Source organism: Pseudorca crassidens, chromosome 14 (assembly GCF_039906515.1).
Source record: "Pseudorca crassidens isolate mPseCra1 chromosome 14, mPseCra1.hap1, whole genome shotgun sequence".
In the NCBI taxonomy this organism is placed as follows: Eukaryota; Metazoa; Chordata; class Mammalia; order Artiodactyla; family Delphinidae; genus Pseudorca; species Pseudorca crassidens.
The window spans coordinates 72,107,557-72,125,665 of NC_090309.1; positions in this window are offsets into that span (position 1 = coordinate 72,107,557).

Consider the following 18,109-nt stretch of genomic DNA (forward strand, 5'->3'; position numbering starts at 1 on the left):
GCTCGCCGCAACTAGAGAAAGCCGGAGTGCAGCAACAAAGATGCAACACAGCCAAAAATAAATAAAAATTTTTAAAAAAACCAATCGTGCTACTGACTAGCTCTGTGATTCATTTAACCTCACTAAGCCTCATACATCAAAAGAATATAGTACCTCATGAGACTGTTTTAAAAATTAAATAAGATAATGCAAGTAAATGTACTTTTTATACTGTAAAACACTATGCAAATATAAATGATTACTATTATTACTAAGAGATAAGAGCAATGAATTGCACCATAAGGAAAAAGAAAGCAGAAAATTACAAGTAAATTTAGAATACTTATAAATGATCAAAGCAACAAGCCATCCTGGACAAAACATGGTGCCAAAGGAAGTTGAACCAAGAACAGGAATAGGTCAGAAGGAGAATGAAATATTAAAACAGGGAGAAACAAGAATTGGAACTGACAAGCTGTGAAGATTTAATGGAATCATCAAAAGGAGACCAAAAGAAAGAAATACAATGGCTGAAGGCAGCAGACAACTGCCCCCTAAAAAAAAACTTCCCACCATCAACTCCAGCGGATGAATCTCTATTCACTTCTGTTGGAGCAATTGGTCCAGCACAGTGGTTATAAACATGGGCCTTGAGTTGGCTGGACCTAAGATTCTATATCTGTCACTTTGTTAGAGACCTTGGGTAAGTTACTTAACCTCTCTAAACCTGTTTCCTCATCTGTAAAGTAGGAACAAGATAAAAACTACTATAGGGTTGAGTGAGGATGAAATAAGACATAATGTTTGGCCTTTAGTTAATGTTCAGAAATGTTATTACCACCACAAGAACTGAGAAAACTTTTTCTGTTTGGGGATCATTGGCTTGCTGAAAAAAGCAAATCTAGAGGGACATAAGTTAAAAAAAAATCTCATAGTTTTGAGACAAGTAATGCATTCTGTTAATCTATAGGGATCTCCTAGAAGGGAAAAACTTCCCCTAAATCCATCTTTGCAACTCTATGCCTCTTCTAAAAGTGACTATCGGTCAAGCAGGAGCCCTAACCACACTAGGAACTGTATATTTACATTTACATATTAAAATGTAAATATGTAAGTTAATCTCTTTTTTTAATATCTAAAGGAAAACAAAAGAATCATCTAAGGCAAAGGATGATTATTTGCTAATAATTGGCTATTCAACTATATATTAAAGTAATAACTGCTCATTCATTTTTTACTTAGAAAATGGAGAGCACCAAGAAATGAACAAACATAGTGGTTCTCTGTTAACATGAAGAGGTGCATAGTAAACCCCCAGATGGATCAATACAAAAGAGGGCTATAAGGCACACTTCCGCTGTCAAAGGAAAACTGGGGTATTTATTGTAGCAGCGGTCAGAGCTCTGAAGAGCAAAAAAGGCTTTAGGTAAACTGAGAGAGAGAAAAGGGCAGAGAGCACAGGTTTTGGCAACTTGACATGCCTGAGACGATTGGAAAAAACCCTAGAAGCCACTAAAAGTTAGGGCAGAATAGAGTTGGAGAAAAAAAGCACTTCCTAAAGGCAGAACCCAGGGGAGCATTGGCAAAGTGAGGAAAGAGGTCTGCTCAAGGAAAGACTTGGAACCCCAATGGAACAGAAACTTAGATATCTCTCCAGAAAACTGTATCTCAAGCATCAAGACCTAGAGGATTCATCAGACTTAAAAAGACAATGACAAGAGGGGAATGCTTTAACCCTTTGCCAAGACAAGAAGTATGAAGCTACACTTAACATAAATTCGTAGACTCATGGCACGGTATAATGGAGTCACAATGATCTGATTTTTTTTTTTTTATTATTTTTGGCTGTGTTGGGTCTTCATTGCTGCACACGGGCTTTCTCTAGTTGCGGCGAGCAGGGGCTACTCTTCGTTGCGGTGCACGGGCTTCTCATTGAGGTGGCTTCTCTTGTTGCGGATCACGAGCTCTAGGCACGTGGACTTCAGTAGTTGTGGCACACAGGCTCAGTAGTCGTGGCACACAGGCTTAGTTGCTCCACAGCATGTGGGATCTTCCCGGACCAGGGCTTGAACCCATGTCCCCTGCATTGGCAAGTGGACTCTTAACCACTGCACCACCACGGAAGTCCCCACAGTGATCTGATCTTGAATCGTTGTTCCATCTCATTTTAGCTGGGTCATCTTAGACCATTTCTTAGCATTCCGAACGTCAGTTTCCTCATCTGGAAACTGAGGTTATCAGTAGCTGTGAAATTCAAGCTATTGTAAAGATTAAACTAATCTATGCAAAGAACCTGGCAGGAGAACAAGTGGTTCATTAAACACTAATTCTCTTCCCCCATAAGATGTAAACCATCTAAGGAAGCACTGTTGTATCTCCTATAATACCCAGCCCAGTATCTTGCATGTAATAGGGGCTCAATGAATATTAATTAGGTTGAATTGTGTCTGCATTAGAAAAAAGTTTGGAAGTCATCTAAACTGATTTCTGCTCTGTGAAGAAATGCCGAAACCAACGTATGGCCTGTCCAGCCTCTGTGTGAACACTGCCAGTGAGCTGCTGATGCCAAGAAGGCTGATTGCAGGGCTGATTGCTGTTTGCAGGGCTGGATATTTCTGACGGAAGAGTGCACTGAGTCTAAGTGTGCTTCCATGTTATATCATCAACTTGTTTTAATTCTGTCCTCTGGAGCAACACAGAATAAACCTTCCCCTATATTCACTTGACAACTCTTCAACTATCTAAAGATAGCATTGGTATTTTCCTCTAAACTGCTCCAAACTAACCCTCTTCAAATAAGATGACCCTCAGATAACTGTTAGTGCCACCATTCTGATTTGCACGTGTCCGTTTTCGAGCGTGGCATCCATAATTGAACACTGTGCTTGAGTTGATAACATAACCCTGTGAAAATGCCCAGATCAGGCTATTACCTTATTATAGTAGTAAGGGTCAGTTGGGATACTCTGTAAGGCTGAGGTGGTTTGGTACCTGACTGAGAGGAAACTGCCTTCCCGGGGAATTCCCTGGTGGTTAGTCCAGGTGATAAAGAGTTGGCTTGGGTTTGAAAATTGGCTAATATGAAAACTCAGACCCAAGTCAAGTTTGTTATCACTTCAGTTTACTAATAAATTAGCAAACTTGCAAAGAACAATGCCTTCCTAGTTCCCCACAGAAACATGCCCCAATTCTGGTGATCAGAGCAGGCTTTTCAGAGGGAGAAAACTTGTCTAATGAGTTCAGTCAGGACTAAGTTTTTGTAAGATTAGGCTTGGGGAGGGGCTGGGTCAGCATTCAAGGGTCTACCATCTACCACGTAAGAAAACTCCTGTTGGGGACTTCCCTGGTGGTCCAGTGGTTAAGACTCCGTGCTCCCAGTGCAGGGGGCCTGGGTTCGATCCCTGGTCGGGGAGCTGGATCCCGCATGCCGCAACTAAGGCCCTACATGCCACAACTAAGAGCCCGCATGCCGCAACAAAGATCCAGCATGCTGCAGCTAAGACCTGGCGCAGCCAAATAAATAAATACATATATACACAAATATGTTTTTAAAATAATACTTCAAAAGAAAAGAAAAGAAAATTCCTGGTGTACTATTGGGCCTATAGCAGGCCCGCCCATGGCTTACCCCACATGCTATTGAATACCTTATAGCAATATTAAACTACTAACTAGCTACACATTCAGCAACATAGAAAACTGAAACAAAGGAAACAAACTGATTTATAGTACAATGCCATTCATGTAAATTAAAAACATGCAAAACTAAAAAAAAAAATGCAAAACTATGTTTTATGAAGTTTCATAGGTATTTAATAACACCCATCCAACATTAGAGAGGGAACCTGTGGAGGGAGAGGACATTGAGAAGGGAAGAAGGGAAAAATATAAAATGAGATAAAACAAGAGGGGGAATTCCCTGGCGGTCCAGTGGTTAGGATTCAGCGCTTTCACTGCCATGGCCCAGGTTCAATCCCTGGTTGGGGAACTAAGATCCCACAAGCCACACAGAACGGCCAAAAAATAAATTAATAATACATAAATTAAAAACGTCTCTTCAGATCATTTCATGTCAGAAAATGTCTTTTCAGACATTTTTTCAAAGAAGATGTACAAATGGCCAACAAGTATGTGAAAAGATGCTCAACATCATTAGTCATTAAGAAATGCAAATTTAAACCACAGTGAGATACTACTCCACATCCACTTGGATAGCTATAATAATAAAGGGAAAATAACAAGTGTTGACAAGGATGTGGAGAAATTGGAACTCTTATTCATTGCTGGTGGAAATGTTAAATAGTACAGACACTGTGGAAAACAGTTTAGTAGTTCCTTAGTAAATTAACATAAAATCACCATGTGACCTCATAATTTCATTCCTGGGTATACATCCAAAAGAAGTGAAAACAGGTGCTCAACAAAAACTTGTACATAAATGTTCTTAGCAGGACTATTCACAATAACTAAAAGATGGAAACAACACAAATGTCCATTAACTGACAAATGGATAAACAAAATATTATTTTAATAAAGTACTGATACATGCTACAACACAGATGCACCGTAACATTACACTACATGAAAGAAGCCAGTCACCAAAGGCCATATTATATGATTCATAAGTATGAAAATATTCTATTTTCACATGTATGAAAAGGAATAAAGTGTGATTCCGTTTACATGAAATGTCCAGAATACGCAATCTCACAGAAACACGAAGCAGATTAATGGTTGCTGGGGGAAATGGGAGCAGCTGCTTAGTGGGTATGGATTTCTTCTTGCGGTGATAAAAATGTTCTGGAAATAAGTGGTGGTGATGTTTGCACAGCAAAAAGAATAATAAATAAACAAGGACTTTTAAAAAAGTGAGGAAGGGATTAACATTGTACATGGAGATAGAGGAAACTGATATTGATTGATACTCCTTATAGATATCAGAATAATAGTAAAGTGAGGGGGAAAACCCCTAAATATTTGGTTTGGTTTGATAAAAAGAACACAGATTCTGGCTGTTTGCTTTTATGCCTAACTGACACATAGCATAACAATAGTCATGCAGATTTTAAAATTTGTGGCAGATTGATTTGATCACATTTATTTGATCACGGAAGCTCAGACTTCATGGAATTGCCTGTTCACAAAGCTTGTACTCTGCTCTCAGCTGTCCCTTGTCAGCCCTTGCCCAACCCTGTCTGGTCCCAGCTTTTCAGACTAAGCACCCAGTTATTTGCAGGCTGCCCCACCTCTTTCCCAGAGCCAGAGAGAGGGTAGAAGCACAGGGTATCAAAAGCCCTCATGCTACATACCAATTGAATTAGACACTGCCAAGATAATATCTGAGCTCAGCCATCTCTTTTGTCCAAAATACCCCCAGGAGGAAGCGAGGCTCTCTCCCATGTAGCTTGTGCATCCAGCATTCCACTACCCTTTGCCCTACCTCAGGGCTCTGGTGTCCCTGACAGCCACATGGAGATCCTGTTTCTTTGCCTTGTTCTTACCAGTGCCAGTCCGCCACCCCTCACCCATATTCACACTCCCTTCCTTGTGTAATGGACATTTGACAGGTCTTTGGCTGCCAAGCCTTAAACCCCCTTCTTTTTTTTTTCTTTCTTTTTTTTTTTCCGGTACGCGGGCCTCCCACTGCTGTGGCCTCTCCCGTTGCGGAGCACAGGCTCCGGACGCGCAGGCTCAGCGGCCATGGCTCACGGGCCCAGCCGCTCTGCGGCATGTGGGGTCTTCCCGGACCGGGGCACGAACCCGTGTCCCCTGCATTGGCAGGCGGACTCCCAACCACTGCGCCACCAGGGAAGCCCGAACCCCCTTCTTTGACTAAGAAACTCTCCACCGTGAGTCTTCAGTATGCAGAGCCCTCCTCCCACTATCTTCTCCTCCCCAGCACCCACCCCCACTGCACCCCCAAACACACAGCTAGGCTGTGGGGACATGAGTGGGGCTCTACCAGTCTCAAGCACCAGCCCAAAACCTTGACACAGGGGCTTAGGACACAAAGAAGCAGGCGCAGTGGGGTGTGTACTGAGAAGGCAGTGGGGTACAGCAGGAGCACCTGGTTTCCAGGGCACCCGTGGGCCCCAGAGCTAGGTGTATCCTCCGTCCAATGCTGGCCCTGCTGCCGGCTGCAGAATCTCTTTAGTGTCTAGAGAGGGCAGTGATGACCTCATTGTCTGGCCTCAACAGACTGCATGTGTGGCCTGTTTCTGTGCCCCAATTCCTTAGCCTGGTTCTCCAGCCTCCCCAGTAATTCTGAGAGCTTCCCAGTAGCCCTTCAGTAAATTTATTTTCTGCTTCTATTTGCCAAAGTCAGACTGTGCTGCAACCAAGATTCCTGACGGACACACTTGTTTCTGGTAGAACTCCTAGGGTGACTCCAACTTTGCCTGATATTCTCACCATATCCACTTTCTCTTTCCTATTTTCTGCTGCCCTTGCCACTTGGACCTGCTCAAACTTTGCCCCTGTCTGCCGGTCTCTCTCCCAAGGCTGCTGTACTGTTTTTTTTGGCTGCACAGCACAGCTTGTGGGATCTTAGTTCCCCGACCAGGGATTGAGCCCCGGCCCTCAGCAGTGAGAGCACAGAGTCCTAACCACTGGGCCTCCAGGGAATTCCCAGGCTGCTGTACTTTTGATCCCTCTTCCCTGTGTCTCCACTGCCTTCCTCCAGCTCCCTCCCTCGGGCTCAAGCACCCTGTACTCCCAGCCCATCCTGAGGCCTGGACAGCTGGGCAGTCATCCTAACCCTTTTGTGATGTCAGCACTGGACCTAGTACTGACCAGGGGAGAGAGTCCTCAGATAGAAGGAAGGGTCACCAAGAGGAAAGAAGGGCACAGGCAGAGAGATGGGAGGGTAGCAGAGACATTTCTTATTTTTATATTTTAATCTAATACTATAAGTTATCATTTACTGAGTTCCTACATTGTGCTGGCCCTTTACATGCATGACCTCACATTAATACTCTGAGGTGGGGATTATTATAATCCCCATTTTCAAATGAGGAAACAAGAGTTTAAAGGAATAAAGAGGGATGGAGTGAGATGATGCCTGGGATCTCCTTTAAAATAATTGGAGGGAGGTAGATGAGTAGGATGTGGATGAGACAAGTTGCCCATGGGTCGATAATTGTTCAAGCTGGGTAACAGGTATATGGAAATTCATACTGTTATGTCTAACGTATATATTTGAATTTTTCCATAATTAAAAGTATGTTTTGGGCTTCCCTGGTGGCGCAGTGGTTGAGAGTCCGCCTACCGATGCAGGGGACACGGGTTCGTGCCCCGGTCCGGGAAGATCCCACATGCCATGGAGCGGCTGGGCCCGTGAGCCATGGCCGCTGAGCCTGCGCGTCCGGAGCCTGTTGCTCCACAACGGGAGAGGCCACAACAGTGATAGGCCCGCGTACCGCAAAAAAAAAAAAAAAAAAAGTATGTTTTGTTTTAATTTAAGAAACTTGATCAAAGTCATACAAATAATAAGTGATAAAGTTGGGTTTTGATCCCAGGCCCTCCTGACTTCAGCACCTGCTCTCTTAACCTCTGCACTGGATTGCTGGCAAGGTACCTAAAAAGATCTAAGGGGAACAGATCAGTGATTTTCAAAGGATTCAAAGGGAATTCAGAAGACTCGACTAATTTCTGCTCCTGTTCTCTAGGTACATTAAAGCAAGAATCAACAGGGTATGGTCGGGTTATTAATTCCCCACGCCTACAGCTTATTATAAAGAAGATGCCCCCATTTTCTCTGCCTGCTTCTGAGTAGGTGCAGAAGCAGCCCATGAGAGAGCCTTTGGCAGCCAGTTTTCTAAAAACACCCAGGCAACAGCTGTCCTTGGCTGTCACCTGACTTGCCAGGCCCTGAGTCAGCACCACGCCCCCACCCAGTGGCCCTTGCTGAGCCAGATCTGACTTGCCCTTTCCTGGCTGGGCTGAACTGGTTGGGCCAGCCCAGCCCTGCCCCATCCCAGCATCCTCTTCAGTGGGTGGCTTCTTGCTCCCTGACTCTTACCTGGGGTTCCCACCCTTGCACTGCCCCTGTCAGCTCTGAAGGGAGCTGAAGACCACCCCCGAGCTGTTGGAGATACGGACAGGGCTCAGGAATCTATCCCTGGGTAGAAAGGATGAGCTGGGCCCCAGCATCTCCCACCGTCTACCAAAGATAGTCTTCCTTTGCTTGGTGACTCTGGGATTTGCTTTAGGAGGAAAGCAGAGGAAAATACAAAGACATCTCTCCTCTCCTATAGAAGAGGATTCCACGCCTAGGCTCAAACCCAGAAGAGCCCAGGGCTGGGGCGACATGAAGACCAAATTCTTGGTCCGTGTTTTTGTGGAGAATGCTCAATGTCCTCTTTTTCTTTTTAATTAATATTTTAAATTCATGTATATTCGATTTACAGTGTTGTGTTCATTTCTGCTGTGCAGTAAAGTGTCTCAATTATACATGTATATACATTTTTTTATATTCTTTTCCATTATCGTTTGTCCCAGGATATTGAATATAGTTCCCTGTGCTATACAGCGGGACCTTGTTGTTTATCCATTCTATATATGACAGTTTGCATCTATTAACCCCCAAATCCCAGCCCATCCCTCCCCATTGTCCTCTTATTATACCCATTTCTTGGTCTAGATGTGAAGCTACAGCAAGTGCTGACACGATATATTCCCCAGGTGTTGGTGCCCTGGCATTGACCTCATGGCTAAGTCACTAAGGTTAGCTTTTCCCCCATGTCAGCTCTATCCTTCTGGCCTCCAGGCCAGCCTGTTCTGAATCCTGGCCCTGCCACTTAGGCATTCATGACCTTGGGCTAGTAACTGACCTCTATGAGCCTCAGATTTTTGGTTTTTAAAAAATATTTATTTATTTGTTTATTTTTTGGCTGCGTCGGGTCTTAGTTGCAGCGCATGGTCTCTTAGTTGCTGTGCATGGGCTTCTCTCTAGGTGTGGCGCCCAGGCTCCAGGGCCCGTGGGCTCAGTAGTTACAGTCTACAGGCTCAGTAGTTGCGACATGCGGGCTCTCTAGTTGTGCTGCATGGGCTCTGTAGTTACGGCACAGGCTTAGTTGCCCTGTGGCCTGTGGGATCTTAGTTCTCCGACCAGGGATCAAACCTGCGTCCCCTGCATTGGAAGGTGGATTCTTTTTTAAACTTATTTATTTTGTTTGTTTACTTTTGGCTGCGATGGGTTTTCGTTGCTGCCTGCACTCTTTCTCTAGTTGCGATGAGTGGGGGCTACTCTTCGTTGCGGTGCATGGGCGTATCATTGTAGTGGTTTCTCTTGTTGCAGAGCACGGGCTCTAGGCGCATTGGCTTCAGTAGTTGTGGCTCACTGGCTTAGTTGCTCCACGGCATGTGGATCTTCCCGGACCAGGGATCGAACCCGTGTCCCCTGCATTGGCAGGCAGATTCTGAACCACTGCACCACCAGGGAAATCCTGGAAGGTGGATTCTTAACCACTGGACCACCAAGGAAGTCCCAAGCCTCAGTTTTTATGTCTGTAAAGTAGGAATAAAATACCTACCTTGCAGGTTTATTGTGAGGGTCAGACAATGTTCTGTATGTATAGCACTTAGTAGGTGCACAACACCCATCAGTTTCCTTCACTCTGCCTGGGGATTGGCTTCTGCTCAAATTGGACTGACATCAAAGTTTTCAGGCCTGAAACCAAGTACTGCCCCAGCTCTTGTGTCTCATTTCTGGGTACTCAGACCTACTTTCCCATAATTCCCACATGGGCCAGTCGTTTTCTGATCATCTGCCAGCCCAGACCACACTACACCACTGTCCTGATGCCATGATTCTACACACTCTTAATTTGTTCCCTTGGCTACCACCATGTAGTCACACCTGATTATTTCTGTGTCGCCCACTAACTAATGAGCTGCTTCTTCCCTTTCTTTAGCTTCAAAACTCCTGAATGTGAGTGTTCCAGAAGAATGTTCCTTCTCCCAGCACCATCTCCTTGTGGATACCCAGTTTCTAAGGACCCTCTCTGCCTTGAGTCACACACCCAGATAAACAGCTAGCTCTCCCACTCCCTTCTCTCCAGCTGCTCTCTGGCCAAAGGAAGTGTGTTTCAGCTCTCTTACCAGGATCAGGGCTTTGTCTAAGTGTGCCAGTTTTCAGTCTCTCTGAAAAACTGTATTGGGAGCCACAATCAGGACAATATTCCAGGCAGGATTTGACTTGGTATGGTAGAAAAGACCCACCACATCTTGTGGTGTGCGTACATACTGGGGTTAATGTAACCTAAGTATATATTGGGACTTTGGCAACTATATCATAGTGTTGACTATTTTAGGTTTGTGGCCAACTGAAAATCCTAGACCTTTATTCACGAACTGCAGGTGTCTCCAGCATTTTGTACTGTTACAGCTGACTTTATAAGATTTAATTTTAGTATTACATCTGTTTATCTCTACTAACTGTCATTTTGTTATCAAGATTATTTTGGTTCATTTACAAATAAATTGCAAGGTAAAAAGTGGTAGAGAGGGCAACTGGTAGAATAAAAGAGACCTAACATATCAACCAATTACAGTATATAGACTTTGTTTAGATCCTGATTTGAACAAATAAACTGCAAAAAGTACTTTTTTTAATATTTGTGAGACAATTGGAAATTTGAAAAATGGATATTTTATGATCAAGGAATTACTGAGTTTTCTTTTTAGGTGTGATAATAGTGTTCGAATTTTGTTTTTAACAAATAGGATGTCTGGGATTTGCTTCAAAATAAAATGAGGGGAGGGAAGTTGGGGTGGGAGAATAGGAGAAACAAGATGGACCATGAGTTGAAAATTGTTGAAGCTGGATGATTGGTAGATAGGGTTTATTATACCATAATGTCTAAATCTGTGAATGTTTGAAATTATCCTAAAGAAAAATTAAAAGAAAATTATTTTGAATCTTGCCTCTGTCATCGAATGTATTAACTGCGCTTAGTCCTGTAACCTCTCTCCATCTAATAAGCATGATTTCTGTATCTGTATCTAAGTAGTTAATAAACAGGTCAACCAGGTCAGCACTAAGAGCAGATCTCTGTGACCCACCAAGATCTACTAGGTTGACTCATTCGTCAGTCCTTTCTGGAAATGGCTGATCAATGAAACGTGACTCCAACTAACTCAATTATCCAGTCTTTGTTTACAAAGGTATCATGAAAAACTTGTCTAGTGCCTTGCAAGAATCAAAATGCCAAATGCCAAGCATTACCCTTATCTGCCACTTTAGCAATCTATTTTTTTAAATTAAGAGTTTTGATCCATTTGTTTAAGTGAATTAATGTTAGTTCCAAGTATCCATCTTTCTTTTCCAAAACACCCAAAGGTGACTTGTTCTAGATAATCCAATTCTGAAATTGAAAGCTTCAACAGTAACTCACTATAGTTTGTCCCCTACCATAATGCTGGGCCAATATGCCCCCCTTTCCACACACATGACCCAGGCCACAACAGTCAAAGTCTAATCCTGGATTTTTGTTGGGAAACACATTTTCTTTCCCTGCTAAATTAGGTTGTAATCCCATATTCACTGGTGGCCATCCTGCCATCACTTGGGGAGAGTCTGCCTGAGAATGAAGCCAACACAGAGGAAGGCAGAGCTGAGGGATGGAAAGATGGATTACATCATTTGAGTCTCTAGATTTGGCTATGCCTAAAGCCAGCAACCCCTGTAATTTTCAGCTACATGAGCCAATACATTCTATTCTTTTCTTAAACCAGTTTAAACTGGATTTCTGCCACTTGCAAAAGAAGTCCTGACTAATAGAGTGTGTGTTGTCGGTTGAGCAATGGAATGCATAATCTAAAATGCTCCATTTTGTATAAGAACTTTTTGTATGGTCATATGGTATAGGCAACATTTTTTAAAAACACCTTTATTGAGATATCATTCACACACCACAAAATTCATCTATTAACATATACAATTCAGTGGTTTTTAGTATAGTCACAGAGTTGTGCAACTATTGCCACCATCTTATTTTAAACCATCTTCATCACCCCCAAAGAAACTGTATCCATTAAGCATCATTTCCCAGCCCCAATTCCCCCCACAACCTTCCTTTAACCCCTACCATCCACTAATCTACTTTCTGTCTCTACGAATTTGCCTATTCTGGACATTTCATATAAATAGAATCATACAATATATGAACTTTTGTGACTGGCTTCTTTCACTTAACATAATATTTTTAAGGTTTTTGCATGTTGTAGCAGATGAATAATATTTCATTCTGTGGAAATACCACATTTTATTTATATATTCATCATTGATGTACCTTTGTGTTGTTTCTACTTTTGGTTATTATGAGCTATGCTGCTGTGAACATTTACGTACAAGTTTTTATGGGACATGTGTGTCAGTTATCTTGGGTACATACCTGGGAATGGAACGGCTGAGCCATATGGTAACTTCCTGTTTAACTTTCTGAGGAATTGTCAAACTATTTTCCAAAGTAGCCACACCATTTAAATTCCTACTAGCAGCATATAAGCATTCTAGTTGCTCCACATCCTCAGCAACACAAGTTATTTTGTCTTTCTTATTTTAGCTATGCTAATGGGTGAAGTAATATCTTACAGTGGTTTGGATTGGCGTTTCCCTAGTGATTAATGATGTTGAGCATCTTTTCATGTGCTTATTGCCATTTATGTATCTTCTTTGGAGAAATGTATATTCAAAACTTTTGCCTAGTTTTGACTTGTGTTGTCTTTTTATTTATTTATTTATTTATTTATTTATTTATTTATTTATTTATTTATTTTTTGCGGTACGCGGGCCTCTCACTGCTGCGGCCTCTCCCGCTGTGGAGCACAGGCTCCGGACACGCAGGCCCAGCGGCCATGGCTCATGGGCCCAGCCACTCCGCGGCATGTGGGATCGTCCCGGACCGGGGCATGAACCCACGTCCCCTGCATTGGCAGGTGGACTCCCAACCACTGCGCCACCAGGGAAGCCCTGTATTGTCTTTTTAAATTGTAAGAGCTATTTATGCAGTCTCTTATCAGATATATGATTTGCAAATATTTTCTCCTATTCTCTATGTTTTCTTTTCACTTTCTTGATGGTATCCACTGAAGCACAAACATTTTAAATTTTGATAGAGTCTAATTTACCTTTTTTTTTCCCTCTCACTTATGCTTTTAGTATCATGTCTAAACAAAGCATTGCCTAATACAAGATCAAGAAGATTCACTCCTATTTTGTCTTTGAAGTGCTTTATAGTTTTGGCTCCTACATCTAAGTCTATGATCCATTTTATTTATTTATTTTTTAACATCTTTATTGGAGTATAATTGCTTTACAGTGGTGTGTTATATGATCCATTTTAAGTTAATTTTTTTTAATATGGTGTGAGGTAGGGGTCCAACAGCATTCTTTTGTGTGTGGCTATCCAATTGTCCCAGCGCCATTTGTTACATGCTTTCCTCCATGGATACAACATTGTTTTTGTAAACATGTTTTACTTAGAATAATATTAATGTAAATTTATATTCTCTGATCACACCCCAGTTGCTTTTGTCAGCAATGTGACATGCTGGAGATTGGGGATGAGGGTGATTTTTCTGTAGGTGATTAAACATTTGACTAGAAGATGATGAACATGTGTACAATGATACCCAATGCTAGTATGCATCATAATCACCTGAGGAAATTTTTTTTAATGGGAATTCCCGAGCCCCACCCCAACCTACTGCATCAGAATTTCCTGGGAACATTCTGTCTCTTACACATATAGAATCATAGAACATTAGAAATGGAAGAGCCCATAGGGTCATAAATTCACCTCCTCATTTTTAAATTGATGATTGACTTTGCTCTCCCTCCCTCTAAACATCAAGGCCAGCCTGAGCACTTTGTTTGTATCCTCCCCAATACATTCAAATTCAACAATACTTATGATTAATAAGATTTTATTGAAGGCTTCATGGGAAGATGGAGAAGAGGATTACTTCACACACCACAATGAAAAACTTAATTATATCCCTCCATTTGACTAGCTAGACCTGTTCTTCCGCCCAAAGTTTTCTCCCTTGCTACCCTATTGTCAGGTCTCTTCTCTGCATCTCTCCCACTATGCAACTCAATTTGAAATTCCTCCTTTTTTCCCAAACCATTCAACTATGGTCTCAAGGTTTTTTGTTTTTGGTTTTGGTTTTTAAATTATTTATTTATTTATTTGGCTGTGCCGGGTCTTAGTTGTCGCAGGTGTGATCTTCGTTGCCGTGTGTGGGATCCTCGTTGCGGCCTGTGGGATCCTCAGTTGCAGCATGCAGGAACTAGTTCCCTGACCAGGGATCGAATCTGGGCCCCCTGCATTGGGAGCAAGGAGTCTTAACCACTGGATCACGAGGGAAGTCCCTGGTTTCAAGTTTATACACACTCAACAAAGCAATAGTACAATAGCTACCTGAAAAGCAACCGACTACTTTTCCTCAAGCATTCTCCTTGGGAAAGTGGGAGGTGTCTCAGTTCATCCCATGGTCATAGAGCCATAAAATCTGATTTATTGTATCATATCTCGTGAAGGCTTATTAAGAACAAGACACTGGGCTAAGTACCTCATAAAAATGACTTAATGTCATGTAGCTCATTAATGGCAAATCTGGTATAGAACTTTAATTGTAAGGGTCAAAGCACAACTTCTAAGCCTCTCATATTCACAGTCTTCAATTTCTTTGGCTTCACAGCTCTGTGAGATACATGAAAATTTTCTATTATTTCATCTTTTAAAGATAGAGAAACTGAGGTCCAGTGACTATGCAGCTCAGTTAGTGGAAAGTTTTGATCTGGGGTCTAGGATTGTTTATCTTGAGCAGGTTATGTGAAATTGTGGCTGAAATCTCCCTGGGAAGCCACAGTGGAAAATGTAACCAATAAGGGACACTGTGTAATCCTCAACACTGTAACATGAGATCAAGCCTAAAGGACTGAGGCATTATTACTGATAAGGAGCACGGAGAAGGAAGAATGGGGGAGGACAGACTGTCAGTGTTTCCCCTACAGTGACAGGAAAGGGATGGCAGCGTTGGGCAAGGCAGGATCCTGTTTGGCAAGGGACGTCTGTCCCCATGTGGGAAAGCGTGACTCATCGGGGTGCCACAGCTCAGTGACACAATCTCTTAAGATCTTCCAAGTCACTTTGTCCGACTCTGTATTTACCAAGCAACTCTCAGATCTACTTTTGGCTTCTAAACTCCGCCTTCCCACAGAGTAAAGAACGTGCTGACTGGGGTTTCTTCAGGCCTATTGTCAATTATATTTTACAGGATGAATGAATAATGCTGTATCTGGTCTCTCCCTCATGAGTTGGGTTTAGAGTGAGTTTATTCATTCAATATTAATTCAACAAATATTTATTGAGTGCCATCCATGCAGCAGGCGTTTGTCCAAGCCCTTGTGATACAAGTCAGATAAGATCCCTATCCTCATGGAGTGCACACACTAATGAGGCGTACCACGTAACTGAAAAGCAAACAAATCAATAGATCATTTCAAACTGTGACACTCCTCACCTAGGATTACTGAATTCCTTCCCACAGGCTCAACTACACCTCAAGTTCTATAAACCTCCCCCTCCCATACTCACTCGGAAGACTTAAGAGGCCTTAGCCCCATCTCAGAGGGTTCAGCATCAAATTTCCTTTCTAGTCTGACCTGGACCCTGAGAGGGTGTGTTTCAGTGAGATCCATTGCCTCCTTCACTGCTGGAGGTCTAGCCCCTGGACCTCAGTGGTGTTTCCTAGGCCATGACGATAACTTCATCCATTTGTTCACTGAATAGATACTTTCTGCACTCCTCCTGGGCACCAATAGTTTGGGGCTGGGGACTCAGAAGTGAATAAGACATGGTCCCTGCCCTTCAGCTCACAGTCCAAGGGAGGAGGCACACACTAATGATTTCTGTGCTTCTCCTATGGGTGAGGAGAGAGGGAAGAGCAGGGTGCTGTGTGTCCAGAAGAGGGTTCCTAAGTCATACTGGAGAAATGGGTGATCAGGAAAGTGTCTCTGAGGAGGGGATATTTAAACTGAGGTTTTGTTTGTTTTAAAGTAACTTCTATTATTTTTTTCTTTACAAAAATAACAATTGTTGATATTTGAGAAAATACAGAAACAAAGGGCATTTAAAGCCACCCATAAAGACACCATTGGTAACAATTTGGTGGTGTGTACCTTCCAATCTCTTTGCTATTTGAACTTAGTTTTGGAGGGCAAAGATTTACCTTGACAGTGAACGCAGGGAGGAGAAAATATTTGGTAAAGGCAATTGTCCTTAGGTTGCTTTAAAAACCTGATGTAGGGCTTCCCTGGTGGCACAGTGGTTGAGAGTCTGCCTGCCGATTCAGGGGACACGGGTTCGTGCCCCAGTCAGGGAAGATCCCACATGCCGCGGAGCGGGCTCACTGAGCCTGTGCTCTGCAATGGGAGAGGCCACAACAGTGAGAGGCCCATGTACTGCAAAAAAAAAAAAAAAACCTGATGTAATAGATAAAGACATAAAAGTATATATATACATATATATATATAAAAAATTTTTTTTTTTGGCTGCATTGGGTCTTCGTTGCTGCACATAGGCTTTCTCTAGTTGCGGCAAGCGGGGGCTACTCTTCATTGTGGTGCGTGGGCTTCTCATCACAGTGGCTTCTCTTGTTGCGGAGCACGGGCTGTAGGCCCACGGGCTTCAGTAGTTGCAGCACGTGGGCTTAGTAATTGTGGCTCACAGGCTCAGTAGTTGTGGCGTGTGGGCCCTAGAACATGCGGGCTTCAGTAGTTGTGGCACATGGGCTCAGTAGTTTTGGCTTGAGGGCTCTAGAGTGCAGGCTCAGTAGTTGTGGTGCACAGGCTTAGTTGCTCTGCAGCATGTGGGATCTTCCCGAACCAGGGCTCAAACCCGTGTCTCCTGCATTGGTAGGCGTATTCTTAACCAATGTGTCACCAGGGAAGTCCAGTATATATTTATATATATATTTTGTTCATTGAAATATTGCTGGCATCTAGCCAGCACATGATAGACAGTAGTTGCTCAACATAGATTTGTTAGTTTAAAAAAAAAAAAGGAAAAAGATGTAATGGAAAGATGAGCCTTTGAATATTAAAGCATAAAAGGCAGTCCCTTCTTGGAGGCCCAGCATCTGCACAATGCAAAAGAGAGGGTCCTAGGAAGGGGCCATGCTAGGCTGAGGTCTCCTGTCACTTGTTAGCAACAGTGTGAACTATACAAAGACTGACGACTGTGCTATCCTGGGAGAGAAGGTGTCGGAAGGAAGAAGGAGGCTTCTGGGTGGTCAGGTATGAGGGACGGAGGAGGCTCCGACTGCTGTATGAGGTGGCCTGGCCGCAGGGATGTAGGTAGCCAGTAGGGGTTGCTCATCTACGCCCACAGAGCTCCTCCTGGTACTGTGTGGAAAAGTTGGCATGGAGACTTTGAGACATGTATCATATAACTAGCATTCAGGAAGGTGTGGAAAGAAAATAGATTTGATACCTCTACCTATTGTTTCTCAGGTGACTGGGAGGGGTTTTTCCTCAGGAAGAAGGAGAGGGGTTTTTTTTGTTGTTGTTTGGTTGGGTTTTTTTGCGGTACGCGGGCCTCTCACTGTTGTGGCCTCTCCCGGTGCGGAGCACAGCCTCCGGACGCGCAGGCTCAGCGGCCATGGCTCACGGGCCCAGCCGCTCCACGGCATGTGGGATCTTCCCGGACCGGGGCACGAACCCGTGTCCCCTGCATCGGCAGGCGGACTCTCAACCACTGCGCCACCAGGGAAGCCCAAAGGAGAGGTTTTAGGGATCTTTACCCAGGGCCACCAGGTACAGAGGTTCAGATAGTGCACTCCACAAAGGCACCGCATTGAAGGAGGCAACTTTCATGGCCAGACAGGCATATACCAGCCTGAATGAGAATGGGCAAGCAGTTGCAGACATTCTACGCCTCCTGGCTGGAGCAACCCCGGAGGGTTGCTATGTAAACCCCGACTTGCATACGCAGCCATGCACAGACCTGACAGCAAACGCTTGCACATACTCACAGCCAGTGCCCAGCCATGTCTGTCTCAAGTGCATGGTGGGTGGACCTGAGGTCTCTTTTCTCACCACTCGCTGCTCTCAGAGGCCCAA